This window comes from Perissodus microlepis, chromosome 11, assembly GCF_051167445.1.
Source record: "Perissodus microlepis isolate ML-2025 ecotype Zambia chromosome 11, ASM5116744v1, whole genome shotgun sequence".
NCBI lineage: Eukaryota > Metazoa > Chordata > Actinopteri > Cichliformes > Cichlidae > Perissodus > Perissodus microlepis.
In genome coordinates this window covers 10,671,673-10,687,560 of record NC_140471.1, presented here as the reverse complement: position 1 = coordinate 10,687,560, position 15,888 = coordinate 10,671,673, and the positions used below count along the sequence as shown (strand labels likewise).

The following is a 15,888-nucleotide window of genomic DNA, read 5'->3' as shown; positions in this document are numbered from 1 at the left end:
AAGACATGCTGTGGAAGAGAGACAGAGGTTAATAACAGATATGATTCAATGCAGAGAGGTCTATTAATACATAGTGAGTGAGAAAGGTGACTGGAAAGGAAAAACTCAATGCATCATGGGAATCCCCCGGCAGCCTACGTCTATTGCAGCATAACTAAGGGAGGATTCAGGGTCACCTGGTCCAGCCCTACCGATATGCTTTAGCAAAAAGGAAAGTTTTAAGCCTAATCTTAAAAGTAGAGATAGTTTCTGTCTCCCGAATCCAAACTGGAAGCTGGTTCCACAGAAGAGGGGCCTGAAAACTGAAGGCTCTGCCTCCCATTCTACTTTTAAATACTCTAGGAACAACAAGTAGGCCTGCAGAGCGAGAGCGAAGTGCTCTAATAGGGTGATATGGTACTACAAGGTCATTAAGATAAGATGGGGCCTGATTATTTAAGACCTTGTATGTGAGGAGCAGGATTTTGAATTCAATTCTGGACTTAACAGGAAGCCAATGAAGGGAAGCCAAAACAGGAGAAATATGCTCTCTCCTTCTAGTCCCTGTCAGTACTCTTGCTGCAGCATTTTGGATTAGCTGAAGGCTTTTCAGTGAGTTTTTTGGACATCCTGATAATAATGAATTACAGTAGTCCAGCCTGGAAGTAATAAATGCATGAACTAGTTTTTCAGCGTCACTCTGAGACAGGATATTTCTAATTTTAGAGATGTTGCGCAAATGGAAGAAAGCAGTCTTACATATTTGTTTAATATGTGCGTTGAAGGACATGTCCTGGTCAAAAATGACTCCAAGGTTCCTCACAGCGTTACTGGAGGCCAAGGTAATGCCATCCAGAGTATGAATCTGGTTAGATACCATATTTCTAAGATTTTCAGGGCCGAGTACAATAACCTCAGTTTTATCTGAATTAAGAAGCAGAAAGTTAGCGGCCATCCAGGTCTTTATGTCTTTAAGACATTCCTGCAGTTTAACTAATTGGTGTGTGTTATCTGGCTTCATGGACAGATAGAGCTGGGTGTCATCTGCATAGCAGTGAAAATGTATGCTATGTCTTCTAATGATGCTGCCTAAGGGAAGCATGTATAATGTAAACAGAATCGGTCCTAGCACTGAACCCTGTGGAACTCCATAATTAACCTCAGTGTGTGAAGAGGACTCTCCATTTACATGCACAAATTGGAGTCTATTAGATAGATATGATACAAACCACTGCAGTGCAGTACCTGTAATACCTACAGCATGTTCTAATCGCTCTAATAGGATATTATGGTCAACAGTATCGAACGCTGCACTGAGGTCTAGCAGGACAAGCACAGAGATGAGTCCACTGTCAGAGGCCATAAGAAGATCATTTGTAACCTTCACTAAAGCTGTTTCTGTGCTGTGATGAGCTCTGAAACCTGACTGAAACTCTTCAAATAAACCATTCCTCTGCAGATGATCTGTTAGCTGTTTGACAACTACTCTTTCAAGGATTTTTGATATGAAAGGAAGGTTGGAGATTGGCCTATAATTAGCTAAGACTGCTGGGTCTAGAGATGGCTTTTTGAGTAAAGGTTTAACCACAGCCAGCTTGAAGGCCTGTGGTACATAGCCGACCATTAGAGATAGGTTGATCATATTTAAGATCGAAGAATTAATCAATGGCAGGACTTCTTTGAGCAGTTTTGTAGGAATGGGGTCTAAAAGACACGTTGATGGTTTGGAGGAAGTAATTATTGAAGTTAACTCAGAAAGATCAATTGGAGAAAAAGAGTCTAACTTAACATCAATGGTACTAAGAGTAGCTGTAGATAATATTACATCTGTGGGATGATTACTGGTAATTTTTTCTCTAATGATAAAAATTTTATTTGTGAAGAAGTTCATGAAGTCATTACTAGTTAACGTTAAAGGGATGGTTGGCTCAACAGAGCTCTGACTGTTTGTCAGCCTGGCTACAGTGCTGAAGAGAAACCTGGGGTTGTTCTTATTTTCTTCAATCAGTGATGAATAGTAAGATGTTCTGGCTTTGCGGAGGGCTTTCTTATAAAGCAGCAAACTATTTCTCCAGGCTAAATGATGATCCTCTAAATTTGTGACGCGCCATTTCCTCTCCAGATTACGAGTCATCTGCTTTAGGGTACGTGTTTGAGAATTATACCACGGAGTCAGGTACTTCTGATTAGAGACTTTAGTTTTCACTGGAGCTACAGTATCCAGAGTCGTACGTAGTGAGGAGGTGAAATTATTAACAAGATAATCGACCTCTGTTGGGGTAGCGTTCAGATAGCTGCTCTGCTCTGTGTTGGTACAGGGCATTGAAGATGATAACAGTGGGTGGATTATATTCTTAAACTTAGTTACAGCGCTTTCAGAAAGACATCTACTTTGATCAAATCTACTCTCCACCGCTGTGTAATCAATTATTGTAAATGTAAATGTTATCAGGAAATGATCAGACAGGAGAGGGTTTTCAGGAAACACTGTTAAATGTTCAGTTTCTATGCCATATGTTAAAACAAGATCTAGAGTGTGATTAAAGTGGTGGGTGGGTTCTTTTACATTTCGAGAGAAGCCGATTGAGTCTAATAACAGACTAAATGCCATGTTGAGGCTGTCATTTTTAGCATCTACATGGATGTTAAAATCACCCACAATAATTATTTTATTGGAGCTCAGAACTAAATTAGATATAAAGTCTGAGAAATCAGACCGAAACTCTGTGTAAGGCCCAGGTGGACGATAGATGATAACAAGTAAGACTGGTTTCTGAGTTTCACAGCTGGGGTGGACAATGTTAAGCATCAGGCTTTCAAATGAATTAAAAGTCTGTCTTGGTCTTTCATTAATTAATAGGCTGGTGTGAAAAATTGCTGCCACACCGCCCCCTCGGCCTGTGCTTCGAGGTTTCTGGTAGTTAGAATGACTCGGGGGTGCTGATTCATTTAAACTAACATAATCATCCTGCTGCAACCAGGTTTCTGTAAGGCAGAGTAAATCAATTTGTTGATCAATTATTAAGTCATGTACTAACAGAGACTTGGAGGAGAGAGACCTAATATTTAATAATCCACATTTCACTGTTTTACTCTTTGGTTCAGATGTGGATACTGTACTGTTCTTTCTTTGTAATTGTTTATGTTTAAGTTGTTTGTTGCTGGTTTTTAGTTTGTTTTTTGTCTTTTTGGAAGCTGACACAGTCTCTATGGAGATGGGTTTTTGGGGGGGTAGCAGGAGGAGAGAAGCTGCAGAGAGGCGTGTAAGACTGCAACTCTGCTTCCTGGTCCCAACTCTGGATAGTCATATTTTGGGGGGTTTAATAAATTTGTCCATATTTCTAGAAATGAGAGCTGCTCCATCCAAAGTGGGATGGATGCCGTCTCTCCTAACAAGACCAGGTTTCCTCCAGAAGGTTTGCCAATTATCTATGAAGCCCACATCGTTTCTGGGACACCACTCAGACAGCCAGCAATTTAAGGAGAACATGCGGCTAAACATGTCACTCCTGGTCTGATTGGTCTGAACCTCATAAGAAAAGATTCATTCTTATATCTGGAGGAAGATTTTTTTTTTCAATAAATATTAATGTTAGCCCGCGACTTTGTTCCAGTTTTGAATTTTGCCCACTGTGCATTTGAGTTTGACACCCCTGCACTATGCAATACCATACCATACACACTGCCAATGCAACGAAAGTTTAACTAGATTGAAAAGCACACAGTTGAACACTATAAGTCATGGATTGGAGTCCTGAAAGCACTGAAGTGGAGTTGGATCACAGAATAAAAGCCAGCCAACATCTATAGAGCTTTGAATGTCCTTCAAGAAGCATGGAGCTATTCCTGAGAAGGAATGACAAGAAATCTTGCCTAAGAGAGTCTAAGAGCTTAGGCTCTTGAAAGGTGGCTTTTAAGAGCTTGACTTTCAACCTCTTTAGAATTGTAAATACTCTGTTTGCACATATTTCAGTAAATCACAGCACATAATATAAAGAAACAAGCGAAACAAGTACACAATACTTGTATTAGACTGTAGCTTGCAGTTCCAGTAAAATGACACAGACTTAGTTGGACAAAATGCAACTTGATAGGTCAAGAGACCATCAGAGATAAATGAAAGATGCTGGATAAGTGATTGATGGCATCTCCCAGGCAGGGTTTGGGAGCGTTTTTGTAGTTTTGCAGAGACAGAATTTCACAGGATAAAACGAGTCTTCAGGAACAAATACTTTATCAATACCTTATCATTATGTGTGGACACCACTTAATTAGAACACATTTTCACATGCAGTGACCCAGATCTTAACTGTAAGCTCTACAAGAACTATTTACAGAAGAAAAAAGAGTTAGGACTGTTTATAATGGAGTAGGCAGCACAATCAGTTCTGCTGAGTTGTTGGGGTTGACCGTGTTGGGAATAGCTTTGACCCTATCTAAGAAGTTCCCAGTGTATTGACTATATTCCCCAATTATTTTGTAATTTATTTACTGAATCAAACAACAGGTTTTCATTTAAAAAAATTTCTGAGCCCAGCCTTTTGACTGGTAGTTTATTTCTTCACACACTCAAAGACAAATGGGCATATCTACACACTTAATCTCTAATCACACAAGCTGCACATGTTTTACAAACAAATATGTCATGCTTTCAGACAGGTAAGGTCATACACAGAGACATGCATTTCTCCTTGAGTCTCAACACCATATGGTCCACTGGCCAGGCATTTGCACTCACAAGCTCTCACCCAGACAAATTAGACCATTATTGTCTCTGACTTCTGGAGAATGTGGCTATGAGGAGAGAAGGAAATAGAGCTGCGATCAAGTGGAGAGATAGAGAAGGAGGGATTTTGTTGCACTTTTTGGTGGTAATGATAATGAAGATGACAGTGGTGCTGAGTTTTAAGAGTACCTCTCAGCGCTGGCATTAACAAAGAAAAATCAGAACTCTTAAACATGCAAATTTAGAGCGCAAGGCTTCTTTGAGGATGTTGTTTTTGTTGGTTTTGTTTTTTATCATTCTTTGTCATTCAGTATGCAGCACTGTGACTCTATTCATTTCCATTCAGTATTGTTTGAGTCACTGTAGGTGGTGCTCATTGCATTATCTGTTGAGTGAAAGGGACTATACCTGCTCATGCTGTGGTTCCTAGATCTTTATCTCCTGACACAGAGGTGTCGTAAAACACCTCTTTGGCTCCAGGTAATTTCAAAAGAAAATGTGCACGTGACATTTACAATTGCAACTGAGAGTAGCAAAATGTATCCATCTGAATCCTGTGTGTTTGTCCCTGTAGGCTTTCTTTTCACAGTGTACCAGTTTTACCTGCAAAGGATCCCCATGAGGTCCAAAACCTCAAGGATAGAATAAGGCCCAAAACCATGACCATTCACTACAAAATGAAAAGCCAGGCAAGACAGAACAACATGGGCAGTCAAGGTAGAGCAGCCAAGTGGGGTAAAAAGCAGCACTGAAGGAAAGGAGAATGGAGCTGAGCATGTGGTCAACACAGCAGGAAACCCAGTGGTCATTTCACCCATGGACACACACATACACACAAACTGGTAGACGTACCGATAAAATAAAAACTGCATGGTCAGCCAAACATAAAGACAAACTGCAAGATAGGCCGAGAGCCAGGTGAACAGATATGAATGCACACGCACACACGCACACACACACACACACACACAAACACACACACACAGACGCATCCACAAAAAACACAGATAGATAAACTGGTCAAGCTGGTCAGACAGGCTGAGTATGTTTTGCCTGCGGGAATGATCAAGGCTAAGCTGAGATGCACAGTGATCAGTCTGTGTATCTCAGGTTATTATGTGCGTAAAAGAAAAACACTGTTTAAAAATTAAAGCATGTTGCTCATCTTTTTATACACCGAAAAACAGTACCGTTACAAGACAGCTGAGACTTAGAGAACAGCTGAGCAGCTATACCAGCTAAAGAACTGCTATCTGTGTATCTACGATCATCTGAGCCAGACTATAATGGTGCATTATTACGATGTGGTGTGACAATCCAATCTGATGGCAGCAAAATCTCCCAACCACACTGGGAGGGGAAAGATTGCATGCAAACATTCTCTCTTGCTAAATCAGGCAAAGGGAAATGACGCTTTGCACAATGGTTCTGCTGTATTATTAGCCCCTCAGAGGAAGCTGCAATTGTTGGATCAGACTCCGAGAAAGAGTAAAGTAAGTCTGGGAAAATATCAGCTTCCTGCAATGACTTCAGGCTTTAGCCTGAGCAAGTATTTGCCTCTGCCTTTCTGGCTTTCTCACTGCTCCAAGCACTTTCTTACCCCATTTCTATCCCTCAAACAAAGAGACTATTATTATTATTATTTATTATTAGTAGTAGTAGTATTATTCCCAAAAGTTCTTTTAAGCCTCTGGCACAAGCCTCTACAAGCAACAAGCCTTGGCATATAGCAGCAAAGTGAGAGAGAGAGGGATTGAAAGCATACTTGAACATCTCCTTCAAACTTATTCTGGTTCTCTGGTTGGTAGCCAATCTGTGTATCCCCAGGGCAGCGCACACTATCTATCTGACCTCAGCTGAACTGCCTCAGTAGTCTCAGACAGAAGGGATATGAAAAGCTAACGAGAGCAGTAGAGAGCATGCAGGACAGAACGCAATGACTTCCCTTACAGGGTCCTGGTGGAGATGATAAACCCAAGACCCTTCATTATACAGCTGCAAATAAAATAAACGCTATACAAGGCTAAACTGAGTCAGTACTTTAAAACCAATAAAACATAAGGCCCGTCTCCTAAGAATTACCTTCCTACACTGCTAAACTGCATTCTCAATTACATTTCAAGGGCAACTTAATTCTTCAGATTTGTGACATTTCATCAATAGTTTCAACCTCATGATATCATTGGTTTTCCTGCTTTAGCTGCTCTTCAGTTGAACAATCATACAATAGATGGGGTGGAACTCTTTCACCCTGGTAACCCAGAAAATGAAGGAGGAGCTCCTAAGGTGGTTAATGTGATAAAAGGTTACATTTTAAACAAATCATGATCCCTTTCCCTGAAATACGTAATCAGTTTTAGTGCCCAAATCTAAGCAAATAACAATTCAGAACAAAATAACAATAACAACATAAAATCTAATAAGGGAAATAATAATACAGTTTGCTTGTAGAGACATGGTTGTAGTACAGTATGTTATCCATTTACTGGAACCAGGCAAAAGAAGATTCTGCAAATTGGTTGATTTCAGGTCAATACGCTGTTAAAACTATGACTGAAACCGCCATGGTGATATGAAAAATTAATGTTGAACAATTGACTTTTTGGCTGAGAGTCAGAGAAGAAGCTCAATATCACGCACACATGTGAATACTAAATATGAAACCAGACAGCCAGATCAGATCAGACAAGTAAAGCTTCACCTCCTAAGGTTTACTATATTGACACATTATCTCATTTGTTTCATCTCTACTACTTTCTTTTTTCTTTTTTTAAAGCCTATATTAAAGGTTCTGTGGGGGGGGGGCAGATATCATCACAAATATATGGGAAAAATCATGAATACAAATAGGATGACAGTTTCATGCTGATATAAAACTTAAACTGATGAGAACTAGTAAAGGTTTCAAACATGTCAGGGGAAAAGACTGTTGGGCTTCATTCCCATGTCTTCTTCTCACTGTCAGTGGTGATCATACTCATTCAGTAGCAACTTTAGCTCTTGTTTTCCAGATGTGAATGTTAATGATTACCCAGTTCTTAAGGCTAAGCTAACCAATGCTAAGCCTGTAGTCTTATATTCAGTAGACAAGCATGAGGGTTCATGACATTTACCATGTTTTGGTAAGAAAATTAATAGGTGCCTAAAATAACTAGTAGTGATTATCAATGATTATTGTAAATTTATAGCTATCATTTTCTCTTGGTATTGCAGACAACTAAGTAATTCCATTTTATCACTGAATAATACATACTTACACCAAGCCATTGCTTTTCCACTATACTTATAACCTTTTTTCATCCTTCGATCACCACATATGTGGCATTGGAGCCAGACTTAAAGCCAGTAAAGCACAAAGAAGTTTAATATGTCAAACAACAGAAAGAATGCAATGATAGTAAAGGATCCAAAGGAAAAAGTGTGGAAAAGGAATGGAGTGGAGACGAACAGCTGCTGAAAGAGGTTGGGTGTTGGGCATGAAACGATGGAGGACAGAGGAGAATGGAAGGGCAAGTAGAAAGAGGAATAAACTGAAGGAAAAACATGAAAGGAGGAGAAAAAAGAAGGAAAATGTGAGTGGGTGTTCATAAGCATAAGACATAGTGAAGAAAATGATGGAGTTGGCACTAGGGAGCAAAGGTAAAGAATAGGAGTGATGAATGTGGTGGAAGGGTTCAGTAAAGGCCTTGAATCCAATCAAAACACTGTTTTTGATTCTGTTTTTCATTTCACCTAAAATAATGTTTCAATAGTCACTGGCTGAAGTTGCTAAGAACCAACCCTGGTCTTTGAATGGGTACTTGTTTTGAGCAAAACACTTCTCTGTGGCCTCAGCTGAACTGTGCAAGCTCACTGCAGCTGGAGCTTGGGGAACAAGGCACTGTGGGGATTAGCTAATGGTTTTTCATCTGGCAACCCAAGAAGAATGGTTCCTGCTTGTGGTGATGTAGTTGTGTTGCTAGACACCTGATTGTCCAACACTGCAAGAGATAAGTAACCCCAAAGGTGTCTGAATAGTATATATGACCGAATGCATTAGTGTTAATATTGAGCAAGCTACATTATTTACTGATGAATCAATGTTATTTTTAAATCAGGAGTTCACTAATATATATTGGTCAGTGAAATGAGACTGTCAGTCCCTCCGTTGCTTCTCTCTCTTGGCTTGTGTCTGTTTCCCTGTGTGTTTGTATGTGGGAATAGAGAAATCTATGCTCGAGGTCAGAGCTAAGGATCATGCCTTACATTACAACCTCCGACATGTCTACCACCTAGTAGATACTCTGCTTATATAATCAGTCACATGTTCAGTAACTTGTATATGATGTGCTATTCTAAACGTATTCTTTCTCTAGTTAACTTCTATCCATGTGTCTACAGTTTCAAAGTAAACTCAGTCAGGTTTCTGGCACCCTGCTTTAGCTCCAGCGTTCCTACTACTAACTGAGCTTCTCCATGGCCACTTTTCTTTGCTCAGTTCATTTAGTCATTTAGTCACCTTTTTGTGCAACGGCATCTTAACCAGTTCCTCTGATTCTTGTTGCCTGCATTTACAGCTAACTTAGCTGTAACATATGTTGTAGTCCAGATACCAGGGAACACAAATGTCAGATTTGTTTGGTTCTTAGCAAAGTAGAGCCATTCAGGGATCACAATCATTATGCTTTTTGTTGTTGCGGTACATTCATGGATAGAGATTGGTCAGTGCTCTGCCTATGGCTTACTTAGTGAGTCACAAATAGATAATAGTGGTAGTACGGATTAAACATTTGCAGTTGTTCGACTGTTTATGTTCAGTGCCGCCATCTTGAATCGCTAACTCGGGGTATGTTGGTCTGCTCGGACTTTCTAAGTAGGAAATCGAGGTTGAGAGGGCATCCCATAAAAACTTCTGACTAATTCAAGAATGCACCAATGGAACAAAACTAAAAAGTGCCAATACCAATGGACACATGAAATCTGCAGCCATTGTAACGGTTTGTCTTTGCTTCAACTGTTTCCTTAAAAAGACTCCAATTTTTTAAAAACTGTTACATTTCATGGTGAAAAGCCTGATTTCACCAGTTGTTGGTGATTTATGAGTAGAACCCTTCCAGAGCCCCACAATGATGCAGTGGGACACTGAAAATGAGGAGAAATATTGGCAGCAACCATCATAAATACATTAACAGAAAATATTACTACTGAAAGTTCAGCTTGCTACACATTCTCCCATAAAATAAAATATTGATTAGGATTGATATGTAGAGTATGAGTTGTGCAGACAGACTAGGTTTTAAAGTTGTGTATGTTCTCAGTGGTAGCTCTGTTTACAAGAAACAAGATGCACTTTCAAAAACAAACTGTGTACACATACAGTATTCAGTGGTGCACATGGCCACATCGATGCAAGGAGTGAATCAGAATCCCTATAAGATGCTTATTTTTCAGAGGCTGACCAAAAATACTCAGTTAGGTGTGCACACTTCCTGTGAACACAAGCACATGAATAACTTTATTTCAAAAGCACCCACAAACTTTTTGTGAAGTTTCTCTGAAACAGACAGGCGAAATACACATAAAGCCTTTAACAAATGAATAACAAATCTCGCATGTGTCAAGCCCTTCACAGACTCATACATATATGTATAAAGGTTCTCACATGCACACACGTGCAGTGCGGCTGCTTGCCTCCCACATGCACTGCTTGTGACGCATTGGAAAAGTCATTAGACCTGCACTTCCTCTCCAAACAGAAGAGAAGGAAGAAAAAGACTGTCTTACATGAAACACACAGGAAATGTGTGGGTGACTGCTTGTATGTGTATGTGTCTGTTTCTGTGTGCGTGCGTGCATGGATGCGTGCATGTAGACGCAATTGTATATTTCTATGTGCATGCACGTATCTGGAGATCTAAGGTTCCACCCTAAGGGCTGGTGACCGAGGTCTTGTAATAGCTTGCTTTGATTGTTTCACTGACTAGACTACAGCTACAATTACAGACAATTAAGACACTCAGCCAGTGATTGGCTTGCTCAGCAGGCTAAGCTGCACACCGTAATCTTGTGGATTCAGCATTTGTCCAAAGCTTATCCCCCTATTTTCAGATTTGGACTTGAATAAAACCAAGTACCCACTTAAGTTAGGATTACTCGCTTAGAGCATTATTTAGCACATCAAAAAGCCATCTGCAAAGGCATCTCTGATTAAATACACAATAATGGCAGATATTTCTACGTTTTTTCATCATACTTAATGTGTAAGTCAATATAATCTCTCAACTGTGGATACTGTAGTTACACAAGTTTCATTTCTCTCTACAAAAAAGGTAAAAACAGTCAGAGCTTCTGCTTTTCAATGGAATTTTTGGCACTAATGTTGTAACTTATCACTTGACATATGGGGTGTGTGTGTTTCTCGTTTTGTCTTCCTATGTAGGAGCTGTGACTTTGCATAACGTCAAAACCAGCACTTCCGTGCGGGGAGGGGGCATATTCATATTCACCGCAGTAAATACGAATGTGCATGTGTATGTTGAGTACGTGTTTAATGCTATATGTGTTAGCAAGGGCAACTGAAGCAAGTGATCTACGGAAGCATTGTGATAAAATAAATTGTACAACAGGGATGCTGTGTTGGTACTCAAAGAAATCCAAAACAACCAGGACAGGAAGAAAGACAAAAAATGAAGGAGGCAGACGGTGAATCCTGGGGTTTGGACATCTGGAGAAGTGTCAGGAAGCTCAGTCACTTCATCACTGAAGGTGTAATATTTATCTATGTGCACTAGAGCATGTCAGCCTACACACACACATGCATACAGTGTACCAAAAACAGCACAGGCAGGTGAAGGACAGCTTTTCTGACTTACACAGGGACACATATTCCCCTTCACACAGACACACACACACACACACACACAAACCAGTGATTAGTTTGGACACTCGCTGCTTATCGCTACAGTGAACATCTGTTACCTCAGCAGGATTAAAAAAAATGCATTTTTGTGTGCGTACACATACAGACATTAACTTTTCCCACAATATTTAATTTTCTACCACTCTCTTTCTCTATCCCCACAAAAATACACACACATCTACATTAGATGTACTGCTTCCATGCCCTACTTGTTTGGTACTTACTGTTAGAGTTACTAATTTCTGACACTGACTAAAGGTATCCGTTCAAGGACCAAAAAGCTGTTTCCAAACAGTAAACATGTAGTTGCATAATTCTGGGGTGTGGTTTGTTTGTTTTTTTCTTTTCTTTTCTGCAAGTGAGCTCTGGGTGTCAACCTTCTTGGGGCCTTTGTTCTTCCCGTGCCTGGTGCTTTTCTAACTGGGTGCTCTCATTTCCTCTCACCGTCTGGAGGCATGCATGTTAGCTGAGCATAGGTGCAGATGTGAGATAAGCTTTGACAAGTCGGTCAGTATAAGTAGAAAAATGCTATGCTATGTACTAATATGCAAAGGTACAACGTTAGCACTCAAACGTCCTAGCTGGCTGGAGAAAATCACAGTCTTATGCAATCATAAACATTTTAACATAACATAGTTTTGTTATGCTTGTTTTAATGGGAACCAAGCTGAATGTCAGTTAAATCTGTATCAGAAGTCTTAGTCATTAAACGTCAAGCCTCACCTGCAGAGACCGCAGGAAAAACATTGCCCTGCAAGTACAATAGGTCCATTTATTTTTCTGAGTGTACTGATCCTTAATGCAATTATAAACAGCGTTATGGTAGATGAACTGAGGAACACCTGTTCTTTAAGATTCCCAGGGGTATAAATTTCTTTACTGCTAAAGGCAAACACACTGTCAGGTGCTGTTTGTTATCATGTGAAATAGAAGCTCTGTGTGTGGGAGATTCACTATTCCACACAGAGAGGGGAATCCCCCAACACAGCAGACATTAAAAACAGGTGCTATTAACCCTTATCTGCAACTTTTGAGCTTCAGGGTGAATATTTAGTATTGCACTTTTCAAAAGAGACTCTTTTTAGTTTCAAAACTGCAATGCTGAAAACTCGTTTTGAGCATAATGTTTGGGTGTCCAGCTGGTATCAGTTTATTACCTTTAGTCAGTACAAAAAAACAACTATCACAAGCATCACTGTGAGCATCAAATCCTTGTGAAAAGATATTTTTAACTAGATGCCATCCTGAAACTGATACACTGTTCAAACAGGATACTGTTAACTCAGTACTGGTGCATAATGTCAAAGTGCAAACCAATGTGAGAAAATTTAAAAAGGTGATCAACATTTAGGAAGTTTTGATGGTTAGCCACTTCAGACTTCTCTCTATCTGTGGCAAATGTTCCGTTCTAGTTGCTTTCGCAGTCGAACTTGTCTTGATAACACGAATAGATTTCCTGCTTCTAACTGTAAACAACCTACACACATGTGGTGGGATCTTAACATTTTGCACTTTGCGACAGCTGTTGCAACAAAAATGTCAGTGTTGACTGCACATAACGTGCTACCCGGTGAAGGGGAACCAAAAAAATTATCCACTTTTAGCATGCTGTCAGTTGGTTGAATATTTACATCTTGCTGTTCTATAGCTTGCACCACTTTAAAAATTGCTTACCCCTCCATTTCTAAGATTGAGGTTTCAAAAAAATGTATTTCATATTTAATTCACTCATGCTCATGATAATCATCTCTCCAAAACACTGCCAAATTAGATGTGAATTGATATTTTTTGCATGTTTTAATGCACACAATATTATCATCTAATTACATCACAAATACAGGAGACAGAGTTGTTGTAACCTAAGAGGTTATTAGTGTATATTGCCAGTAAAAAGCACATTAGCATAGTGACTTACCTTGGCAAGCCAATTCCCCTGTACATTCTCACTGTAGAGGTCTGGAGTCAGTGAGGATTCTTCCAGTGTTAATTAAACCGTCTGTCTTGGAGAGAATTAAGGTCGTGATCTCCCAGACCTCACCACTCCCACCTTCCCTGAGAAGAAAAGAAAGAAGAAAAAGGGACTTAATGAAGGAATAAAAGGATGAAATGGCTTAATGAACCGCCTAACGAGGCCTGTGGCCATTTAATAAGGGCTTATTAAAGCTTAATTAGAGCAATAATCAAGCTTGTTTGGAGTATTTCAGTGTTGACTTGTGGCTGATTGTGTTTTCATAGCAACTGGATAAACAAGGAAGAGTTAATACTCCATAGGAAAGAAGACATGTCTAACTGTGTGTCTGTCTGCGTACATGTGTTGTAGGGGATTTCAACAATAATTAGGTGACGACCTGAAGATCCTTCCAGTCACACGGAGGACTCACGCTCATCATTCGGTCACATGCTGAAATCGTACTGACATCCAATTCAAACACTGTGGCATCCTGAACATCAGCATAAGAAGCCAGCGTGTTTACTCCATGCCTGTTAAAAGTAGCACTATCAGCAGCTTAGTCATGTGTACTTTGATATCCTGGTGTAAAAGCCTGAGCTTAAAGCACCAGATATGCCACTTATAGCAACAGATGTTGCATGCAACCTGAATTCCTGTACTTTTTTCCTTATTATATAGCAACTCACTGACTAATTACAGAGTTGTTCCTATTGTAAAATGATGCTACGGATTCTGATTAAATATTTGCAAATGAGCCACTGAGTTTGTCCAGTATAAACCCAATGACTCATCAGGCAGAGTCACTCATTTACTGACTTAAAAACAGTACACCATATTTTCTCTACAGATGTTAGCGTGACTCACTTGAGTCACACACCAAGTTACATTGTGCCTGAGGAAAGATCTGAAGAGAATGCAAAGTATACAGGACACTTGAGACGTCAGCTTTTCATTATTCATTCAGTGATGCCATCACTTCTTTGAGGAGTTAGAAAGGCTCAGCATGTGATGTATCCTTCTTGTATGCGCCCGCGAAACTCTAACGGCACTGGTTCTCCACTCTGGTTCTCCAGTTACTGATTCATTAAGTGATTCAGCTTTGTTAGACTCTTTTATGGACTTTGCAATATTCAGTGACCTCAACAATTAAAGGTGTTACTCATCCTTCTTCCTGAGCAGGTGAGAACCCCAGACAAGCCAGCTAAACAACACTGCATCATGAGCAACACAGCTTGTTTGTTCATGCAAATGAATTCAAATATTCATGTAGAACCCCATGAATCCCTAAATAGGACAGAGGGACGTACTATAGCAAGTCAGAGGATGTAAATGCCACATTTTGTCTTGATTTGATTTTGTATGCTATGGGGTGCTAACCTTTAACATCATAACTGCTCATATACAGAATAAATACCAAATAAATGAACTTGGACTTCATCAGCAGTTCCTTGTAATTACTATTGTTGCTTTTAAATTATTCGAAACACTAACAGTAAAGGTACCAGGTTAGACTGCCATTATATAAATATATATATAAAATCTTGGTGTAGAGTGGGCATGCTTTTTCAGCCAGTTTAATAAACTGAGTGCTTTTTCCCAAAGGCAGCATCCAGTGGACCCCCCCCACCCCCATGAAGAAAAGGGTAGAAAAGAGCAAATTAGATTAATTAGCTATTAGATTACAGTGTAAAAAAAATGGTTCTTTACTTTGTATTTATGCATTTTAACAGCTTTCTATGAAAACAGATTGAAAAAAAACTTTAAAGCATGCCCTGGTAATTTTCTGCCAGTACATTATTACGTTTATTAGTAAATTTTTTGATGTTATTGTTTGTTTGATTGATTTTTAACAAGATTTCCATAAATGGTCAAATTTAATGTGTGATTAAAAAAATTTATATGGAAAACTAAATTTTCCATATAAAATAAAACACATTTTTATCTACATTTCTATGTCATATTTGATCAGTAAACATAAACAAGATAAACAGTATTCACTTTGGCAGCAATATCTATATGTAAACAACAACAAACACTAAAAAAACTCAAACGAATTTCTCTAGTTATGGCAGATGGCTGACCCTCCCTGAGCCTGGTTCTGCCGGAGATTTCTCCCTGTTAAAAGGGAGTTTTTCCTTCCCACTGTCACCAAAGTGCTTGTTCATAGGGGGTAATCTGATTGTTAAGGTTTTCTCTGTTTTATTGTAGGGTCTTTACCTTATGGTTTAAAGCGCCTTAAGGCTAACTGTTGTTGTGATTTGACATTATATAAATGAAATTGAATTTTACTGAATTTTACTCAACTGAATTGAAATGTTGCATATAACTATACCT

The 15,888-nt window shown here is 39.4% G+C and overlaps 1 long non-coding RNA gene across 3 annotated transcripts in view; it reads right to left on the bottom strand.

Moving 5' to 3' along the window:
• The window catches only part of LOC146377286 (uncharacterized), a 113,242-nt gene that overhangs the window by 51,491 nt on the left and 45,863 nt on the right, over nucleotides 1–15,888 (bottom strand). For all 3 annotated transcript variants that reach the window (XR_014801584.1, XR_014801585.1, XR_014801583.1), the window contains exon 3: nucleotides 13,519–13,655. This is a non-coding gene — a long non-coding RNA (uncharacterized LOC146377286). The remainder of the gene's footprint in view (nucleotides 1–13,518; nucleotides 13,656–15,888) is intronic.